This window comes from Sciurus vulgaris (genome assembly GCF_902686455.1).
Source record: "Sciurus vulgaris genome assembly, chromosome: 2".
In the NCBI taxonomy this organism is placed as follows: domain Eukaryota; kingdom Metazoa; phylum Chordata; class Mammalia; order Rodentia; family Sciuridae; genus Sciurus; species Sciurus vulgaris.
Genome location: NC_136462.1, coordinates 180,645,199 through 180,668,314, shown reverse-complemented (window position 1 = coordinate 180,668,314; position 23,116 = coordinate 180,645,199). Strand labels below are relative to the sequence as shown.

Here is a 23,116-nt window from a genome sequence, read left to right as displayed (position 1 = left end):
AAAAATTAATAACAAATTACTAGAAGTTATAATTAATCTTAGCAGTAAGAGATCAAATAGAAGTTAAACTTTAAAGAAAAAAAAACAAGTAGTGTACATCAACTTGCTTTTGTAAGCTTTAGGTCAAAAAAAGTTCATTGTAGGGAAATGTTGAGTAAGATGTGCCAGATGGCACTAATTGACTAACTGTGCAGACCTAACTTCTGTTATCTATTAATAAACTTCTAAGAACTTCCTTCTTCATATGAAATCATAAATATTTTTAGTAAAAAGTGTAAAAGTATATAAACTGTTAGAAAATTCAATAAACTTGTCAGCATCCTAACATTGACCGGAGTCTTTGTGGTTGCTGTCCATCGCCGACGCTGCGCCGTCTAATTACTCGGGGCTTTTGTATTTCAGGCCATCAAGGACCCCTGGACTCTGCTGCTTGGGCTGGTCCCCGGCAATTGGGTACTGATTGTCATAACTGGTCACTAATTTTCTTTCTGAAAGCCTATTGAGTTGATGGAATGGGCACTGACCTGAGAGTCAGGACCACTGAGTTCTTATCTTTGCTTAGTTGTTAATAAGATGCATGACTTGGGCAAACCCATTCTGTTTTATAAGTTACGATGCTCTTTGTAAAATGAGCATATTGGACTAGATCATTGTTTTGTATTCATTTATCAGGGAACTCGTTCTTCAAAAAAAGAAACAAAACAAAACAAAACTTCACTTAGGTCGTAAACAATTTATTGAGACCCTGTCTCAAAATAAAATATAAAGGTGGGCATGGTGGCACAAGCCTGTAATTCCTGTGGCTCAGGAGGCTGAGACAGGAGGATCACAAGTTCAAAACCAGCCTCAGAAACTTAGCAAAGACTTAAAAAACTTAGTAAGATCCTGTCTCAAAGAAAGAAAGAAAGAAAAGATCTAGGGATGTGGCTCAGTGATTAAGTACCTTGGGTTCAATCCCTGGTACCAAATAAATAAAATATAAAAATTGCTGGGGATGTGACTTAGTGAGTGAGCACCCCTGAGTTCAATCCCTGCTACCAAACAAACAACCCATCAACTTAAAAAAAAAAAAAAAAAAAAAAAAAAAAAAAAAACAAACCCACTAACATGAAGAATCTCATTATGTAAAATAGAAAGGCAATGGAGGGGTTTTTCATGCAGTTCATACCTTGGTTGTGTGTGGGGACAACATATCTCCTCAGGGTCTAAGGCCTAAAATTTCTTCTGAAGCCCTGTGGTTTCCAGCACTGGGCAGTTTGATCTCTGAGGTTTCTAGCCCCTAATAACAATAATTAAATGAAATAAACCTATATCAAAAAAAGTCTGGGGCTGGAGTTGTGTCTCAGTGGTAGAGCGCTTGCCTAGCATGTATGAGGCACTGGGTTTGATCCTTGGCACCACATATAAATAAATAAAGATCCACTGATACAATAAAAAAAAAAAAATCCACTGACAACTAAAAATACTTCTTTTTTTTTTTTTTTTTTTTTTTTTTTTTTGCAGTGCTGCTGGGGATTGAAGCCAGGGCCTTGTGCTTGAGAGACAAACACTCTACTAAAAATACTTTTAAAAATATTAATTTCTCTTTGATAAAATATTTTTAAAATAAGTCTGGGGACTGAGGCATAGTTATTTGCTTCATCTTTGGCTTTTTAGATGTTTTTCTGTCCTCTAACAAAGCCCTCATCATATTGTTTATGTGTTTGTCCCTCTTATTTGATAAAAAAAGAAGAGCACATGTTCTGTTCATTTTTGTGACCTGGATTGACACAGTGACCAGCCCAGAGCAGTAACTCAAAATGTTGGCTGAATAAATGTTTATGTACCAAACTAAGCTCCTCATCTTCTCTACTTACAAACACAAAAAATATTGTTGTCTCCTTAGCATCAGCTGTTATCTTCCCCATAGGAGGAAGCCTTAGATACGCATTTTGAGTGACAGTGACCTAACCCCCATCTCCAGGCAAGGCCTTGATTTCTCCATGACAAGTAGGATAACCCCATCCCATCCTCTCCAGTATTGGTTCAGGCATGGCATCTGACTAAAGATGGTCTAATTAGAGGAAGCCCAGGCCTTTTTCTGATTGAGGAAACTCTCTTTCCCTGAATATGTACTATAAAGCCAGCAGTTTGGCCAGCGCTGGCAGTCATTTTACAAATGGAGCCAGTTTTAGGATGAAGCTGGCAGTGGAAGATGAACTGGGCAGATAGTGAAAAAGAACCTTGGTAAACTATTAAGCCACTGGATCAGAACTTGCCTGAAGATCACCTTCTATCTGGACTTAACAGTCAGATAAGACAATTATTATCCTTTTTGTTTTAGACTAATATGAGTTTTCTTTGACTCTCAACCCAAGACATTCTAAAGGATACCTTTCTTTGCAAATTGCACTGTGGCGTATCTTATCAGGTGGTTTAGGACTAAAGTCAGACTCCAAGGAAAAAATTGCACTGAGTACAAAGTTTCTCCAGCATGGAAAATGATGGCTGTTCTTCCCACAACTGAGGCCCTTTCCTTCTCTCCTCTTTCTCCTCCTACTCCTTTCATTTTGCAGCAGAATAAGTAGTTGATTTACTTTTAGAGTTTTTATTGCATGAAAAAATTTCTTTTCTTTGAACATCAGGATCATGATCTGCATAGCAGAAGACTTTCACAATGTGACAGGAACTGAGACGGTTGAGGGAATAGCAGATCCCAGCTCTCAGTTCTCCTCACCCCAGAGCAGATACTGTCCAGATGAGATGTCGAGCAGAATTATCTATACTATTTAAATTATTCCTCTTCTGGCTTCACTCACCCACAAAGTACATACAGTTGACTTTGCAGACATTAAATATGTGCATGATCTGGCTCCATCGTATGTTCTGTCTTTGTTCAGTGACCATCTCTTCCCAAGGAAAGAATGTTGGTCTCCATCTTTGACTTATCTTTTCCTGATCTTTATATCCTCTCACCAAGTTTAACTTTTTGTTCCCTTCAAATTATTCCTCATTTTCCATTTTCTCTTCACCCCAGTTCATTCCTCACTCTAGGTGGAACACGTTTCACATTGACTCCCTCTCTTTTGCTCTGGCCTCACCAACATCCACTCTTTCAGCTACCCAGATCATATCTCATCCTTCCTCCAGGGCCCAGTTGGAATACCAGCTTTAGTATATCTTCTCTTTCAGCACCAGGACAGTCCAAATAGTGTTCTCCCTTTTCTGAACTCCTCTAGTTCTTAAACTCAATACTGTATTGTTTAGTACTTTATTGTTCTTCAATTGTTCTTGTGGGTTATTCTCATCAGTTAGAGATAGTAGGATGGTGCCCCTGAAAGAATACAGGCTCGGGCTGGGGACATAGCTCAGTTGGTAGAGTGCCTGCCTCGCAAGCACAAGGCCCTGGGTTCAATCCCCAGCACCGCAAATGCAGTCAGATATACGTGACTTCACTACTTACAAGCTATGTGAGGGTATAGGGGGGAGAGAGAGAGAGAGAGAGCCCCTTGACTCCCTCTTAATTGTTATGTGGACTCTTTGGTTGGATCTAGGAACACATTTAATACAAAATTGTTTAGCAAGAGAAAAGCATAATAATTTTATTAAATTTACATGTATGTGGGGATCTTCACAAGAAAGTGAAGTCCAAAGAAATGCCTAAAGCACGATGCTTTTATACTTCTTAAACGAAGAACCATAAATTGGTGAAGTAATAACAGGACAAATAGCTATATGGACTGGGCAGTAAATTTTTGGTATATATGGGGTGGGTAAAAAAAGCTAGTGGAAGACAAGGGTTACTTCATTGTTTGTTTATTCAGGCCTATTCCCCCCCCCCAATCGCCCCCAATTACCAGTCTCTGGTGATTAAGGCTATTTTCTGGCCTTGGTATGTGAAGGACATCATTCCACGAAGAATCTTTATGGTTTGCTGAATGTAATAAAAGACAGGTCCAATAGCCCTTTCTGAAATTATAGTTCCTCAAGTGATTTCAGCTTGAAATCATCAATATACCAATTAGCCTATTTTGTGGGTTTTTTTTTTTTTTTTTTTTTGAACTTATGGGTGCTTTTTCTTAACAATTGAGCTACATACCAAGCCCGTTTTATTTTTTATTTTCAGACAGGGTCTCATTAAGTTGCTTAGGGCCTCACTAAGTTATTGAGGCTGGCCCCGAACTTTCAATCCTCCTGCCTCAACCTCCCAAGTCACTGTGATTACAGGTGTGGACCACCATACTCGACTCAATTTGCCTATTCTGAGATGGCATGTCCTCACTTATTTCAAGGGCAAGTCACTTAACCATTCCAAACCCTAGTTTCTTCATCCATAAAAAGTGACATCATACTATCTCCTATACAGGGTGTTCTGGAAATTAAAACAGGACCAGGACTCAGTGAAGCACCTGGTGTAAATATAATAATTAATATAGTTAACTATATTTTATACCTATATATGTTTATAGAAGTTATATCTTGACATTACATATTTTCTCTTAAACTTATACAGTTTTTATTTTAATCCTGGACTATAAGGACTGTCCCTCCAATTTAAGAAGCATGGAATGAAGGTGGAGGCCAGCTGTTTGGGTCTTTTGCTCCTCAAGTGTGGAAGACATAGAGAACAGGGTTTAGACACTCAGAGCTAAACTGAAGGTGCTGCTTTTTCCTCCTCCTCCTTCTGCTCTTCCTCCTCTTTCTCCCTTCTTTCTTCTTCCTATTTGGAACTGGGGATCAAACCCAGGGGTGGTGTACCCCTAACTGCACCCCCAGCCCTTTTTATTTTTTGTTTATTTATTTATTTTGCTGTGCTGTGGATTGAACCCAGGATCTTGTACTTGAGGGGCAAGCTCTCTGCCAAATGAGCTATATCCCCAGCCTCCCTTTTTATTTTTTGAAGCAGGGTTTCTCTAAGTTAGCCTTGAACTTACAATTCTCCTACCTCAGCCTCCCCAATAGGAAACACCTCTTCGTATGTTACATTCCTATTATCCAAGGCATAAAGTTGAGGGTGTTCATCTAGGTTCAAACACACAAGGGCAGGGGATGTTGTTGGTTTTCTTGTGTGCAAGTAGTAGTTCAGTTCTATGGAGGGAGTGTCTTGTTGAAAGGAGCACATCATTCTAGACTGGTGCTGGTTTAGAAGATATTAAATAAATACAACATTGAAGCAAATTGAAATATATAAACATCACATCCCATTTTGTGAATAAATATCAAAACATTCTCAAATATGTTTGCGTATGTAAAATGAAATGTCTGGAAGAGTATCCATTAATAATTTAATAGTGATTATCCCTTAGGAACAGAATTGAGGTCAAGGAATGAAGTAGAAATAATCACTTTGTATTTTTTAAATAAGCATGACACTACTTTGTAATAAAAAACAAAGGATGACAGAAATAAAATACTGAATGCTACTTGACTATCCTCAAAGGATTTTAAAAAACTAAATGGGAGTCATACTTGATTTGTGGGACTCTCGTTTTTTTTTTCACAGCGAAAAAAATTTTATTTATGAAAATCTTGAACTGTGTAAAACTTAGAAACTCTACTCAGGTAGCACAAGGATGTAATGCTTCAAAATTTTAGTCTTTTCCATAAAATGTGTAAGACATACATTTGACAGAGACTAGTAATCTTTAATTTTTGATCATTTTTATTTTTATCTCATTTATTTGGCAGTGCTGCGGGTTAAACCCAGGGCCTTGCCCATGCTAGGCAAGTGTTCTACCGCTGAGCTACAGCCCCAGTCCCTTAAAATGTCTCTTTTTCCCTCTTCGATATGTGGGAAATGGCCTTTCTTTCCTTAAAACAAATCTCATGAAGCTCCTCAGTCTGGAGCAGTGACTGCAGGTCTTTTCCAAGTTTTTCTCCTCTTATGTGTTTGGGGCTCAGTTGTCATAAGGTTCTCTGATTTCAAAAGGACTCATTTCTCAAAGTGGGAAGCTTGTCTCCTCCTCACTCCTCCACTCCTCAGTACCCACAGCCAGGTCCCTCAGGGGTGGGGTCCCCAAGGTTCCCTCAGCCCACTGCAGTGGTTTGGGAATTGTCTGCAATCTCTGCTGAAATACAGAGCTGGTCTCTGTAAGGCAGGCACATCAAGGAGCTGGTCCACTCTGCTAGGAGCCTCATGGCTGCCCGCTCTGGGATGAGGCAACTCCAATACTTCAGGCCCTCAAGACTTTTCCCAGCCTGGTCTCACCAGGCTCTTCAGCCTCATCCTCTTTCCTGGATTTTAAAATCTTGTCTGCCCTAGCCTGGAGGCCCACCTAGGCGATTTTGCTACTGTCATTATCACATTCAAGTTGACAACTGTGGCAGCACAGATTCCAGTTTCCAATAAGAAACCAGTATTTGATCTCAAAGCAAATTCGTCTCATCCCTTTAACTATGAATAAAGAGTTGGCTTCAGCCAGGCGTGGTGGTGCATGCTTGTGATCCCAGCGGTTGGGGGGCTGAGGCAGGAAGATTGCAAGTTCAAAGCAAGCCTTAGAAACTTAGGTTTTAAGCCACTTAGCGAGACCCTGTCAAAATAAAAATAAAAAGGGCTGGGGATGTGTTAAGCACCCCTGGATTTAATCCCTGGTACCCCAAAAAAACAAAACAAAAAAACTGAGTTGGCCTCCACAAGAAAACTTACATACAACTTGGCCTCTGGATTAGGGAAGAGGAATGGAAGAAACTTCCTTATTTCTATCTCCCAGGGTGTAAGTTATAGGCAGGTTACCTAATTTGCTGTTCCCTTTGAAAAATGAAAATGTAGGACACCTTGCTAAAAAATTAAGAATTTCAATATGGTGACAGAGAGCATTAAACCAAGCTTGAGGCCCTTTAAACATGGACCCTGTGTGACTACATAAGTTGCTCACTCATGAAGCCCGCCCTGATTACAATATTGAGAAAGTTAACTCTGGATGACAAGTCATGGAGGCTGTGAAGAGGTTTGTGCGTTGAGGGAAACATTAAGTTATACTCAGCAAATTTTGGCAGTAAGTTATATAATAATGAGAGTATTTGTAGCTATCACCTGTAGCTGTCTAACCAGGGCTCCAGGCATCAGACATCCCAGTGAAGCAGGGGACAAAAGTGGACCAGCATCTGGACACTTGGGTTCTAGATTCAGCCCTACTGCTAACCTATTGTGTAACTTCTGGCAAGTTACTTTTTCTTTTTTCTTTTTTGCAGTACTGGGGATCGAACTCAGGGCCTTGTGCTTGCAAGGCAAGCATTCTACCAGCTGAGCTATCTCCCCAGCCTAAGTTACTTTTTCTTGATGGGTGTCTTTTTCTTTGTCTATAGAAGAAAGAATTTGAATTAGATTTTTAAGTCCTCTTCTAATTCTGGCTCCATGTGATTCCAAAAGAACAGCATCACCTTCAGAAAGTCTGCAACACATTCTGTTGAATGGTCCTGATTTCTGAAATAGATAATGAGTTGTAACCAAATCTAGTAAGGATTGTGATGTATTTGGTAAAAAATAATGTGTGGCCTAAATAATAGGACTTATAATTTAAAGTGATTTTAATTCCTAGCTGGCATAATCAGAATTGTGCCAAACTCAAGAGGCCATAAATTCATTCTGATGCTGCAGGTTGCTTAAAATTTCTTTGAATTCTAGATAAGCCATCAGAGGTGATTTATGCCGGGGACCAGCCCAAGCAGCAGAGTCCAGGGGTCCTTGATGGCCTGAAATATAAAAGCCCCGAGTGATTAGACGGCGCAGCGTCGGCGATGGACAGCAACCACACAGACTCAGGTCAATGTTAGGTTGCTGACAAGTTTATTGAATTCTTCTTACAGTTTATATACCCTTACACTTTTCACTAAAAATATTTATGACTTCATATGAAGAAGAAAGTTCTTAGAAGTTTATCAATAGATAACAGAAGTTAGGTCTGCACAGTTAGCCAATTAGCGCCACCTGGCACATTCATCTTATTTGACATTTCCCCACAATGAACTATCCTTGACTCGAAACTTACAAAAGCAAGTTGATGTATACCACTTGTTTTTCTTTGAAGTTTAACTTCTATTTGATCTCTTACCGCTAAGATTAATTATAACTTCTAGTAATTTGTTATTAATTTTTCATGACTATAATTACATGTCTATGCTAAGTTAAATCATATTATACTATTAAGAACCAAGTTATTATCTTCAAAGTAAAAAATCTTCATCTAAAAGAACTAAAACTTTTCTTTTGAACTAAATATAATGTATTTCTGTGGGAGGCTCATTACTTTGTAGAAGAAACCAGATGTAATAAATATGTTGATCACTGAAGCTAAGAGAATCACTTATATGTAACTAGATGTCTGGGAATCTTGTAAAAGTTAACAAAAACATCACAAGACATATTGCTTCAGAATGTCCACCATTCCCTATAGGAATATTAGTGCTTTGTGTAAACAAATGAACTTTATTTTACTGGAATTGAGTTGACTCATATGAACTGTTTGTGTTCCCATCATCCTTCAACCGAAGAACTTTATTAAACATGATTAATCCGCGTAATATTGTGAGTTCTGGTGAAAAACAAAAAAGGAAGAGAGATTAACACTCTGAGGAAGGGGCTCCAGCTTTACTCAACTTACGACGAGTCCTTGCCAGCGTCTTCCAGGGAAAGCCTTAGCAGAGCCCAACTTACGACGAGTCCTTGCCAACATCTTCCAGAGGAAGTTTCCAACCTCTGGCATGGACTGTTATCCGCTAGGCACATTCCCTTGGCATGAGTTCTATACGCCAGGCGCCCCCGCAGATTTAAAAGGTATATTATACAAGAAAAGGTGCCATATAGTGTAATAATTACAACTTTTATACTGGAATGACAAACCTGTCTTGAGAACCAGATATGATCCCAAAAGTAATCTAGAGCCTTATGAAGTAAATAGCAATTTAAATTAGTCTTTTCTAAAATAAATAAATAAATAAATAAATAAATAAAGGTATTTAGAACAGGTATACAAAATGTACTCACTAGACTTTAGAATTAGGAGAAAACAGGCAGAAAAGGAAAGAGAGGAAAAGGTAAATTCAGAGAAAAGTACAAAGAGAAGGGTGTGGGAATTGGAGTTGGGTGGTAAGTAGAACTTCAATTTTACCTGCAATTTTTAAAAATAGAAAAAAATGGGGCTGGGAAGATAGCTCAGCTGGTAGAGTGCTTGCCTTGCAAGTACAAGGCTCTGAGTTTGATCCCCAGTACCGCCAAAAAAAAAAAAATATATATATATATATATACACACATACATATATATATATATATATATATATATATATATATGGCTTTACACAAGGAGGAGGTTACATAAAATTTCCTACATTTAAAAATATTCTTGGCTGGGCCTGGGACTCCCTGGGACTCACCTGTAATCCCAGTGACTCAGGAAGCTAAGGCAATTTAGTGAGACCTTGTTTCAAAATACAACTTAAAAAAGGGCTAGGGATGTAGTTCAGTGGTAGAATGTCCCGTGTAAATTGTACTCTGGTTTGGTCTTTGGTTCTGGTAGATGGAGGCCCTTTGAAATATTGATTAGGGTTTCAGGGCCCTGAGGTCTTTCTACTTTCCAAGAATGAGGCAATTATTTATAGCCAAGCCACAGTGGAGATTCTGATTCTTTTTGAATGGGATGACTTGTTTTTAGGTACTGGGGATTGAACTCAGGGGCCCTTGGCCATTGCCCTCCCCAGCCCTATTTTGTATTTTATTTAGAAACAGGGTCTCACTGAGTTGCTTAGTGCCTTGATTTTGTTGAGACTGGCTTTGAACTCATGATCCTTCTATCTCAGCCTCCCGAGCCACTGACATTATAGGCATGTGCCACCGTGCCCAGCTAGGATGACTTTTTCTTTTTTAACCAGAATAAAGCATGACTCACCTCACCTGCAAGATGAGGGTTTTTGAATCAGTGGTGTTTCCTCCTAAGTAGGCTCTGCCTTGCCCAGGTGGGGAAAGAAATGAGGTGAGGGAAATGAAACTCGATCAGCATTACTTAGATTCAACTGTTGATAGATGGGCTTGACCCCCACATGCCTCTCTGCAATCATGGGTGGAGAATTGGGAACATATTAAGGCCTGGACTTACAGTTTCCAATTTGCAAAATGAGAATCTTTTTAACTTGTGGAGAATATTATGTCCTCTCGAAATCCTGCCTTCCTTTAGGATCCTGATTAAGTTCTATCTCCTCCTGGTCCATTGCCCTCCAACCTCCCTCTGACTCTTGTCTGTTGCCAAACAAGATGGAGCCCACTGGCCAGGTGCTACAAAGGACAGGAATAAATGCCCTGGATTTTCATTTATTGATGCAAAGTCAATTCTACTCTACATTGCTCAAATTCCTCTACCTGGTGATTCAGAAGTAACAGAAAGCCAAGATCATTAAGGTTTCCAGTTAATGTTTTCCTCAGACCACCTCTCTCTGATGGTCTGAGTTCTATGGGAAGGCAGAATAGGAAAAATTTGCAAAATAGGATTTAAGTCATTTTCTGTTTCAAAATATCTTCACTTTAATAAGCCAAGTTCCACAACATGTCTTATGGGTTACTATTGTAATACTGCAAATGATCCCAGACATGGTTAATTTGGTAGCAATTAGGGTTATTGGGTTGGTTTTCTATTTTCTTTTCTAAAAGTTGAGTTCTACAGAGGAAAAGAGGGAAAAAGGAAAGAAAGAATGGCCCAGAGTGCTTTGGGGGCATGGTGTCAGGAGGGCAGATTCTAAGGCTGGGGAGAGGACACAAAAGGAAAGAAGGGACTAATAGAAAGGGCCTGGAGGAACCCCAGTCAAAAATTAGGCCCACTTCTCAAGATGGCCTCCTAGTGAGTGAGAAAGGAACTTCAGGGACCAAGCCCAACCTTGTGAAGGATCTTTTAACCAGTGCCCCGGCCTGCAGGACATTAACGGGTACCTGGAGGGGGGTGCTGGGATTGAAAGAGACAAGAGACACGAGAAATGGAGACAAGACAAATGCCTGATCAAGTCTCGTTTATTAGAAGAATTAACACAGTTAATATAAAGTACAGAAACCAATCAGAGTAAAGCGCGCGAAGGCAAGACTAGTCTCGCGCCAGAACTCCAATAAGGAAGTGTAATTGTCCAATCATGAAGCACCACGCAATCTAGTGTGATGCACCTGGTATAGTCTGACAGGTGTGTAAACAGGTAATGGCACGCCCCGCCAGCATCCGGCAGGCGCCATCTTAGCTCAGCATGAGGCACGGCAGGGGGCGTGACATTGAGTCAAAGCGCCTGACCTTGAGGCAAGGCAGGGCGCGTGACCTGCCGGCTCCGGACAAACCAGCCTCAGCCATCACTGGTGGGGACACATTGGAAAGACAAGGCCAACTGAGCATGAGGAATTCATCAACATCTGAGGTTGGTAGTTCTCCCTCTCTGTCTTTGGTTAGCCCAGTACCAGAGGTTCAAAATCCCTGCTGAACCACTAGACAAAAACAGTTACTAGAGGCCCAGCTGACAACCCTGGTTGCCTGGACAAATGAGTGACTTAAATCACATCCCTGCCTCCATCTGTCCTGTTTCATCCATTCCCCATGGAGTTTTGTTTTGCTTTTTGTTTCTCCTGAAACAATCCAAATCACATTACTCCCTGCTTAAAACCCTTAATAACTTCCTGTTGTTCTTGAAATAAAATCAAAATTTCCTACAAGTTCTTGCTATCTACTCTGACTTCATCTGACAGACTCTCTTTCTAAAGTACTACATTCTATTATACTCCTGTTTATAGAATTTGCCAAACTCTTCCCCACTTTGAGGCCTTTTTGTTCTTAATACTCTTTCCCTGGTTGTGAGTGTGATTTCTTCAGCTTTTCACTTGAATGGATCATTGTCAAACTTTGGCACAAATATCACCTCCTTCTTTGTTCACTGTCAGGGTCCTTCCGCTCTATCCTATCCATCCTGTTTCTTTCATAGCACTTACTATAGTTCATAATTATCTCTTTTTTCCTATTGGCTTTCTCTCCCGTGTAGAGTTTAGACTCAGGGAACTCTAAATAAGATGAACTCAGAGAGACTCTCATGAAGACACATGATTAAATTTTCAAAAACCCAAAACAAAGAACCACCAAGAGAGTAATGACTTAGCACATGTAAGTTACCTTCAAAATGTTAGATTTCTCATCAGAGATAGAGAAGGTCAGAAGGCAATAGGCTGATAGATTCAAAGTGCTGAAAGAAAAACTGAGGGCTGGGGAGATAGCTCAGTTGGTAGAGCGCTTGCCTTGCAAGCACGAGGCCCTGGGTTTGATCCCCAACACCGTGGGAAAAAAAAAAAAAAAAAAAAAAAAAGCCTGTCGACCAAGAATCTTTTATTTGGATCATTTCAATTGGTGCTTATTAGATATGGAAAATGACAAACCCCAAAATAGCATAACCTGGGAAAAGAGAGTGAAGAGAAAAAGCAGCACATTGATGGTATTGATCCTATCCCAGTGCATTCTTTCCCAGTGACAGAACAATATCTACAAAGGAAGCCAAAGCACTGATCAGTCCCCAGATAAATCCTTTCCCAGTGACAGTACAACGGGACCCTGAAGGCAAGGAGCTAAAACACTGAACACTGAACCCAGACTCCCCATTCTTCTCCAAGTAAAAATACTTTGGCCAGTAAAAACAAATTTTCAAATTCTCACAAACCTCTTTCCTGAGTACCCCAAACCAACCACTGACCCTAAGCCCCTCCCCATCTCACCCAGTGAGAGAGACCCCAAATTCCTAAGTGACACAAACTAACAAACTCATTAATTAAGTCACCTCTCAGTACAACCTATGTAAGCTCCATTCCCTCCTTGGTCCAGTGGCTCATTTTCCACCAGGAGAGTGTGTCGGTGGGTGTAATCCCATTCCTGAATAAAAGGCTGAGAAGGAAATTACTATGACTTAATAAAAGTCATATGTGAAAACCCTACAGAAAACAACATGCTTAATTTATTTATCCATATTTTACTGTGATGGTCATATGAGTTGCTCCAAGTTTGGACTATTAAGAACAATGTTGTTCTTAACATTTTCTATAAGTTTCTTGGGCACCCAAGCAGTGGATATGGCATAAACCCAGGAGCAGACTGATGAATTTTAAGATCATGTGTATGTTTAACTGCCAAAGTGTTTTCCAAGCTCAAGTTCATTTTTTCAGATTAATGGTCCAGTCAGGAGAGGGAGAGAGAGAGAGAGAGAGAGAGAGAGAGAGAGAGAGAGAGAGAGAGAGAGAGAGAATATATATATTTATATATATGTTTTTATATAAAACTTATATGTTTTTTACTTAAAAACATTTTGCCTGTCTAGTATAAAACAGATCTCATCATAGTTATGGTTTCAACTTGTGTTTTCTTGATTACCAAGGAGATTGTCTCTTTATTTTATGGGTATTTTAATTTTCTTTTCTGTGACATTCCAATTAATGACCTTTCCCAATTATTCCATGTCTTTTTTTTTCATTCATTAATAGCTTGTAGACTAATCCTCTGTTAGTTATATATGTAAAAATATTTTCCTCCCAGTTTTTGGCTTGTCCTTTTACTTTCTTCATGGTTTCAAAACTCCTTACTATATATATATTTATATATATATATATTTTTATTTTTTTTTTTTTTTTTTTTTTTTTTTTTTTTTGCAGTGCTGGGGATCAAACCCAGGGCCCTATGCTTGCAAGGCAGGCACTTTATCAACTGAGCTATCTCCCCAGCCCCCAGTATTTTCTTTTTGTATGTTTAAGAAATATTTTCCTACCCCATGGTCATAAAGATATTTTTCAACATCATCTTATAAAAGGTTTATAGTTTTTCATATCACATAAAACTCTAACTTTTTATAAAAGAATTTAAAATATATAAAAAGTTGAGAAAATAGTATATTAAAATTTTATTTTCCCCTTCTCAGTTGAACCAAAATGTTCAAATCTTGTTTTATCAATAATTCTACCTACTATACTGCCCAAGAACATAATATTTTACACATTAATATTATAGACTGTTTTTCTAAAATATAAAATAAGAACAATTTAAAAATGTAACCATAATACTAATTTTATACACTAAAATATTAAGATTTTCTTTATATCAGTATCTATTGAGTTATGTATATTTAAATCTTCAGTCAACTAAGAATTGATATATGGTATAAAGAAGGAATCCTGCGTAATTTTTCCCATAACAGTTGTTCCAGGACTCTACATTGAATAAATAGTTTATTTTTTTCTGCAATGCTCATTGTTATAAATCAAGTTTCCATATAGGCTTAGTTTGTTTCTGAGCTTTCAATTCCATTTCATTGGTTTATTTGTCTGAATAATTTTATAAATCCTGATATCTAGTAGGGCAAGTCCTTCCAATTTGTTCTTCAGAAATGTCTTTGTCATTACTGGCCTTTTTCTCTTCCACATACATTATAGACACATCCACACAAAAAGGCTTGGAATTTTTATTGAAGTTGCATTATATCTATAATTCAATATGAGGAGAAATGTCATCTTAAAATATCTTTTTAGTCTTTTTTCCCCCTTTTTGGGATGCTGGGGATTGAACTCAGGTCTTCATGAACACTAGGCAAGTACTTCACCACTGAGCTCAGCCTTAAAATATCTTTTTTTTTTTTTTTTTTTTTTTTTTTTTTTAGTGCTGGGGATTGAAACCAGGGCCTGTGCATGTGAGACAAGCACTCTACCAACTGAGCTACATTCCTGGTCCTAAACTACCTTTTTATGTGAACATATCTCTCCATTTATTTAGGTGGTTTGTGTGTGTGTGTGTGTGTGTGTGTGTGTGTGTGTGTGTGTGTGTGTACAGGAATTTTGTGTGTGGGGGGGAGTACAGGGATTGAACACAGTGCTTTACCACTGAGAGCTACCACTGAGTTATACCCCCAGTCCTTTTTATTCTTTTATTTTGAGACAGGGTCTTCCTAGGTTACCAAGTCTAGTTTTGAACTTACGAACTTCCTGTCTCAGCCTCCCAAGTTGCTGGAATTACAAGCATGTGCTGCTGTGCTGAGTTATGTAGTTATTCTTCAAAGGTTTTCATTTCTAGAAAACTTTTCTCCTTAAGGCTTGCATAGTTTTTGTTAGATTTAATCTTCGGTATTTTAAATTTTTTGTTGCTATTATAAATGGTATTTTTAGATAAATTATATTTACTACTATTGCTGGCATAAAGAAATACAATAGACTTTCATAAACTGATTTTATGCCCATAAATCTTACTAAATTCCCTTAATTACAGTAAATAATGTATATATTATTTTAAAATTTCTGCACAGATGCACATATATACACAAATAACCACTGTGTTTTTCCTCTTTCTTTACAATCATTGTTTGTTTATATTGGGGATTGACACAAGGCACACTTTGCCGCTGAGCTACTTCCCAAGTTATTTTTATTTTTTATTTTGAGACAAGGTCTCACTAAGTCACTTAGGGTCTCACTAAGTTGCTGAGGCTGACCTTGAACTTTCAATCCTCCTGCTTCAGCCACCTGAGTTGCTGGGGTTACAGGTGGGTGCAAATGCACCTGGCTTCCTTATAACTTTTACTTATTATTCTTATCTTATTGAATAGGCTAGGATCTTCAGTATGATGTGGAATAATATAAAGCATGCTCAATAATTTTTTCAATAAAGGGAATGCTTTCAACATTTTATAATCATATGTGGTATTATAGATGTCCTCTATTAGATTAAGAAGTTTCCTTTCTGTTGCTTTTTTTTTCCTTTTGAAATCATGAATGGGTATTGCATTGTTCTTTATTAATTGATACACTCCAATCATATGGCTTTTCTTCTTTAATCTGTTAATGTGGTGAATTAGATTAAATTCATTTTCCATTATTAAACCCACTTTTCATTTCTAGTATAAATCCAACTTGGTCATGTCAAACTCTATACCTGGTTCAGTTTTCTAATATTTTATTTAAAGTTTTCTAATATTTCTTATGTTCACGAGTGAAATGAACATGCAATTTTCCTTTATTTTATTGTTTTTGATTTTTGGCATAAAAATGATGTTACCTTCATAAAATGAACTGACCGTCTACCCTCTCTCTTTTTTTTTTTTAAGTCTCTGGAAACTTTGTATAATATTGTACGTTCCTTGAAATTTGGTAGAATTTATCTGTCCAGGTTTATCAGAGTGGTAAGATTTTTAAACTATGACCCAATTTTTAATGGCCAATTAAAGTTTAAGGACAATTAAAGTTTTCTATTTCTTCTTGAATCAATTGGAATATATTTCATGTTTTCAAATTTCTTGGCCTAAAATTGTTCATGTTATTCTTACCTATTTAATCTCTTTATCATCTGCCATATGATCTTTTAGCATTCAAGTTTGCTTATTTTTGTTTCTTTTTTACTTAAATATACAGATAATTTCAAAGCATTGTATATTTCCTTTCTTTTTCATTAATTTCTGCTCTCATAATTATTATTTTTCTTTCACTTTCTTTGAGTTTATTCTATTAGTTTTCTTAACTTCATATTCTGAATGCTTACTTCATTAATCTGGAATACTGACAGAAATGGAAGCAAGTATATACATTTTAAACTTCATTAGATATTGCCAAATTGCCTTCCCAGAGTGTTTGTATCAATTTTTACTTTCATGGGAATGTGTGAGAATTTCTATTTCTTAACATTCTTGCCAACAGTTGGCATGTCAGACTTTAAAGTTTTTACTTACTTAGAATATTTCTAGTGCTTAGCACAGGGCCTGGCACAGAATAGAATCTGGGTTAGTCTTTGTTTACTGAATAAACCTACAAGGAAATAGAGTTTGCGTTAAAACATAAGGAAGGATTTCATAATTGAAGCTGGCACAAGATGGGATGAGCTATGCGAGGCGGTCATGTGTTCCCCATTACTGAAGCCTTTGAAGACCAGATGATTGCTTGCAAAGGCCATGGTAGAGGAGGTCCCAACCTTCTAGTAAAGGGCTAAATGCCCGAGCTTTTAACCTTTAAATCAATTCTGAATTTTAAAGGAATTCTATAGATTTGAAAGAAGAGGACCCACATTTTGATGATGGTGGTCATGAAAGGTTGAAAGCATAAATCATAGGGGAGTGGCGCGGGCAAGAGTGGAGGCGTGGGCTAGAGGAAGGATACCACAGATGGTGGACTAACACCAGAGGCACGCCTAGCTTACTTCGTAATTTGGCTGGTGTCTAGCCCCAAATGAGAGCTCCCTGGGGACAGAGGTCTCTTGCTTAGTAATTTGACAATCTTGTAGCTTTGTGTTTGTGTGGAGTAGCAGTGAATTCATAGCTTTTGCTCTTCTTATTGAACCCAGGGCCTTGTGCTTGGGAGGCAAGTCCACTGCCAACTGAGCTATATCCCCAGTCCCTCTTTTGCTCTTCTAAAAGTCACAGGACCAGAGGCTAAGAAAGCACTAACTCTAACCCTAAGCCACCTTTGTGATAATAGAGTAAACCTAAGTGCCATAGTAAGATTAGAAAATGTTATTACAGTACAAATATCCAGGTAACTCATTAACAGAAATAGTACTATACACCAGGCATTGTAAGTACTGAGGATAGAGACCTGAGGGTAATGTATTTTTTTGTATCCAAAATGTTCATAATCTAGTAGGACCCAAAGGCCTAAATGAAATCCAGTTAGTGTCTATGGTTAGGGTAGGACAAGTCATTGTATGAATTTATACTTCTCTGAACCTTATCTGCTCAAAGCTCTTTTTTTTTTTTTTTGGCACTAGGGATTGAATCTAGGGTCGCTTAACACTGAACCACATCTCCAGCCCTTTTTCATATTTTGTTTAGAGATAGTGTCTTGCCGAATTACCTAGGGCCATGCTAAATTGCTGAGACTGGCTTTGAACTCGCTATCCTCCTGCCTCAGCCTCCCAAGCCCCTGGAATTTACAGGCATGTATTACCATGCCCAGCTGCACAAAGCTTTATCACCTTTCATGGGTTTAAAGTTTGCTGAACTTAATCCAGATACTTCAAAATAAGACACAAGTACCCTGGAACTAGAAATTGTATTTTAAATACGTCATAAATTGGCATTTCTTCACTTTGAGCTTGCTATATTTGCATGAAAATCATCATCGGTGGCGGGAGGTACTTGTTGAATGTGTAGTTTCCTGGGCTCCACTCCAGATCTATGGGATCAGCATCTCAGAGGCTAAGGCTATGGACTCTGCAGTTGATTGCCTGGTAAGGTTTAAGAATCCCTACAATAAAGGGCTAAAATCCATAACAGCTGTGAAAATTGATGATACGAACTGGAGTAGTTCCTGTCACACCCAGCTAAATAGTCTGAAGCCATGTGGGGGTAGGGGAAAAAACCCAGTTAGGTCACAAATGCCTTCTCCAGGAATTGTCTGGCAGCCCAATCCTGCTTCGACCTTAGGATTAGTTTTTTCTAGTAACTTCAGCCACCCACCAATCAGAGCTGACCACTCTGGCACAAAGGCCACAAGTGCCAATGAACTTTCTTTCAAAACACTTTAGGTAGCTTTTCTCTTTCTCCAACCAAACCCCAACCTTTGTCTCTGCACAGTGGACATATCGGAGGCCAAGCACCGTTTTGCCAGGCACGTTATGGAGTTAATTGCAAGTTCTCATTCGGAACTTGCAATCTCTATTCTGGCACAGACTCATAAAGTCTCCCTTTCAATGTTTGTAGATTTCAGACTCTATCTTTTTTTTTTTTTTTTGTGGTGCTGGGGATTGAACCCAGGGCCTTGTGCTTGCGAGGCAGGCACTCTACCGACTGAGCTATATCCCCAGCCCTCAGTCTCTATCTTGCCCATCCTTGTCTGGGCCCTTGATTAATCCTCAATGGAAGAAGAAGATTTTCACAAAAATCTCTGTGGCGATTGTTAGTAAAGAAAATAAGGTGGGAAATTAACCAGTGCTAGGTGCTCAATTTGTTGAAGGGGAAAATCAAAGCAAAATACTATATAATATCAAAACAAATTTATTTACTAAAAATTATAATCAAGGCAGAGCTCCTTCTAACCATTAATAATAAGAATAAAGTTTAGATATAAATGATTCATAAATGGATTAGTTTCTCTTTTTTTCGTTGAGAATGTAAACTAGCTTTCATTTTCATCTTCAGCCATAAAACACACACACACACACACACACACACACACACACACACACACAGAGTTATTGGGTAACAGGAGCTTAAATTAATATAGTGAAGATCTATCTTTACCTGAAATTAGATTCTAAAATCAGTGTATGAGGTGAAAATTACTTATAGTCAAATTGCCACTGAAATCTCTTAGGCAGATGGCATCTTGGAGTCTACTGTCTTAATAAATGTCACTGTCCTCTGGCATTAAAAAAAATTACTATTATTTTAGTTGAGCATCAGATTAAGGAATTGACTTACATCCAGGGACCAGGCTATAAAGGCATACTTAAGTTGCTAGACTCACAGTTCAAGAGAAGCTCATGCAAAAACTGAGAGCCTACCTGGTTGGTGACCCATGTCTGTACCCCAGTACTTGAGGGAATGAAGTGAGAAGATACCTTAAGTCTAAGAGCCTGGCAACAGATCAAGACCTTATCTCAAGCAATCAACAGATCAATCAATAAAATAAAATAATAAAAAATTCAGATAACCTCCCATTTCCACTCAAGATAATTAAGTGGAATCATAGAAGAATCCCCAGCACTATTTAAGTCCTTTTTCCCCTTTTTTCTGTCCTTTTTGTTTAGCAATACGATTGAGATCGTAGTATCTCTGTAAAGCCTCTTGATACAAAGTTTTAGCAAAGGATTAGGTAACGAAATGAAACAATTTTTGGACTGGCATTGGCTTTCCTAAAGGTCTAAAATCAAACAAAGCAAACATTTAAGTTCTCAATGAGTTACAGCATATTAATCCATTCAATTTCAACAAATTCAAATATTTGTTAAACATCTATTTTTTGCCAGGTATCACTGGCACTGGATATATAGTAGTAAATAAATCAAATGAGAAGTTCCTCCTTCCTAGGAGGAACTCAGTTCTTTAGTATTCTGTAAATCCCTTCTTTCTTATGTTGCTCAAAGTGAAGAGGAAATGAATAATGGCAGTTTAAACAGGTAAAAATAATAGTCCAAGACCCAGGTTATCATCTTGCTTTCCTTAATTTCTAACTTTTTTTTTACACTCTAAAATGTTCTGGATATGACCTAGCTCAGCAGTAATAATAATACTAGCTACCAAATAATTGTCTCTTACTGTGTACCAGCTACTATGCTAAGTGCTTCAAAGCTCCTCTGACAATGACCTTATAAAGTAGATCTTATTATGATCTAACACTCGAAAAAAAAAAAGAGTAGTTAAAAGATTTGATTTGAATTATTCTACTGTATACTGCCTCTCAAATGTCCCTTAACACTGGGGATATAGCTCAGAGGTAAATCAATCCCCATTGAACTAGGTTCAATCCCCAGTATCTCAACAGCACACACTATTAAATATCCCTTAACACTATATAGAGGGAAATGCAGTTATTGAATGCTTTCTAGGTGTGCAGTCTTAGGCTCATCCTATAGGAAAAACAGAAGTTGAAAGATTTGTTCCTGATTTTAAGGAGCTTGTCTCTCTTCCCCTAAGATGAGTCAAGGTAATATTTCAGTGAAGGAAGGAATAGCGGGGTTCAGTCAGACCTGGAATCAGACCGCAAGTCAGGGCTGAGATGTGAGCTCCCAGTGTTGAACTGGCAGTCATTCTTTTCTCCCTTGTAGGGCATTCCAAACCTGTCCTCGGCTCCCATCTTTTCATTTCTAGCCTCCCTCCCTTTGGTCATTCTATGAATTCCAGAAGCACCATGGAGATCCCAAGATGATTTTTGTCCAGGGAACAGTAGGAAAGGGTTTAGGGGACCTGCCTTGGGATTGTACAATTTAAGATTTTAGAGGGTTTAGGTTGAATCTGAAGAGAAAAATTCTATTTTCAATTATTTAAAAAGACAATCTTTAGGGGAAGGTTTTACACCGTCTCAGACAACTGGAATAAGTGGCCATGTATTTGAGGTACCATCTGATAGACTATTCTACCACAGCCACTTCCTTTGTTTTACAGAACTGGGTCATAAACTGTTGAAAGATTTAGCAAGGCATAATGAGTAATCGGAACATACACTGTTATCAGGTTTCATGGGTACCTTAAAATTGTGAACTTTTTGGAGATGTCACAGGGTGCTGTGGTTCAAAGCTACTCCTTATTACTTAAATTCCAATGGTTGCAAGTTGGGAAAGGATAAACCTGAAGTTGTTTTTGCCTAGTTGTTTTCTTCTTAACACACCTTAACAGAGGTAAGGGCTCCCTGTTACTCTGATGGCAATCTGTGTTTTTCTTAGATTCCACAAAATTATAATTATTTGTGTGGTTTGTTCAATGCCTGTTTCCCCTTCTACATTGTAAACTCCACAAGGGGAGGTTTTTAAATGCCTTTGCTCACCACTGTGTCCAGGAATCTTGTATCTTCTGCCAGCATCCCTCAAACAGTAATATTCTAATTTATCAATTTGTAAGTAGAATGAAATAAAATTTTGGACTTGAGAATTTGAGGATGAGATGCTAAACAGAAACATGACTTTTGGAAGATGAACGACATGAGTCCCAAGGGTAGTATTTGGGGTTCTGAGAAGACTCCTGGGGATCTGGAGTTAATGTTCTTGCTCAAGTGGTGGGTAGATAGGAAGGGACCAAATGTCTTTGACTGTCCTGCCTGTTAATGAGGCTGAGTGGGAAAATGAAAACAAGCCAACTAAATGGTGACTTTAGAGTTGTTACTCTTCTCAGGATTGGAGGAAGAAAGGATGTTTTCAGGACAAATGGGACAGTGAAGCCAGAAAGCCCCAGACAAAAGGCAATGTGGTTTCAGTTAATGACAGGAGTCCCCAAAACTGAATAAATGGTGTCAACAATGAGAGCCTTGAGTTTTGGGAGGAATAAAAACGTTAAACGTTTGGTTGAATTAAGAACAAGTAGTTCAGCAGAAATAATCCAGAGTCCTAGGAGGAGTCTTAGTTGAAGGTTAGGCCTTTTCCTAGTATAGCAGAACCACCTACCTGACATACTCACCAAATGCAATGCTAAAAACAAAACAAAACAAAAAAACTGGGTGTGGTCCATGCCTGTAATCTAAGTGGCTTGGGAGGCTGAAACAGGAGGATCATGAGTTTGAAGTCAGCCTCAGGAACTTAGCAGGGCCCGAAGCAACTTAGTGAGACCCTGTCTCAAAATAAAATATCAAAAGACCTGGGGATGTGGCTCAGGGTTAAGTGCCCCTGAATTCAATCCCGAGTTTAAAAAAAAAATAAAATAAAATAAAAAAGGCAGTAACCTGCTACTACTAAGCTTTTATTGAAATTGAGCTCCTGACCTGGGTACTGTGTGACCCTTTAGCCTGATGGTTCCTTCTTGGGTAGGTCAACAAGAACTCAACAATTAACCAGGGAAGGTCCAACAGGCCTTGCTACTCATATGGAAATGCCTGGTTCACTGAAATGAAATGAAAGCTGAGGGTGTTAACCAGATGGGTGACCCCAGTGACCCCTCTGGAAGATCAACTGTAGTAAGGCCAGTTATCACAATGGGCTAAAGTCAAAGCTGTCTGCTATAGGCTATATTTTTACTGACTCTTGATCCAATGACCAACTGTCTTGTCTGCCACTTGGAAGACTACAGACTGACAAATTAAAGGCACCCCTCTTTGGGTCATGGGTTCTGGAAACAAACTGTAACTGCCAATCAAACAGGGTAGATAACTTTTATGATGTACATGGTAAGGGATCATTCTCTTCTGAGAACAACTAGAATCAAGTTGTTGATCGAGCCTAAATCATTCAGATTGCAGCAATTGTTACCTAGATCCTTCACATTGATCACTGCTCACATCTCCTACAATAGACTGCCACAAAGTAATGTAGATGTAGAAACTACCACTCCATTTCAGACTTCTGACTTCTACTAAAAGCTGGGTATTTGTCTCATGGTGAAAGAAGTCATATTATTTTTGGTATTGATCCACTGACTCTGGGCAAATTGATAACATAAACTTTTGACCCCATTGGAGGTCTTCCATTCACATTTCCTTGCCTCTATTTCTTGGGTTATAGCTTTTATGTTTTAGTCTGATTGACCACTCTGG

General features: G+C 38.4%; 1 protein-coding gene across 5 annotated transcripts in view; it reads right to left on the bottom strand.

The window, feature by feature from the left end:
* Positions 1-23,116, bottom strand: part of ASIP (agouti signaling protein) — a 140,863-nt gene that overhangs the window by 33,754 nt on the left and 83,993 nt on the right. Inside the window, exon 1 of one of the 5 annotated variants that reach the window (XM_079128405.1) lies at positions 9,861-9,921. The exons of the other annotated variants lie outside the window; for them this stretch is intronic. The gene's annotated coding sequence lies outside the window, so the exon portion shown is untranslated. Of the gene's footprint in view, positions 1-9,860; positions 9,922-23,116 lie in introns of those variants that run through there. 5 annotated transcript variants of the gene reach the window in all.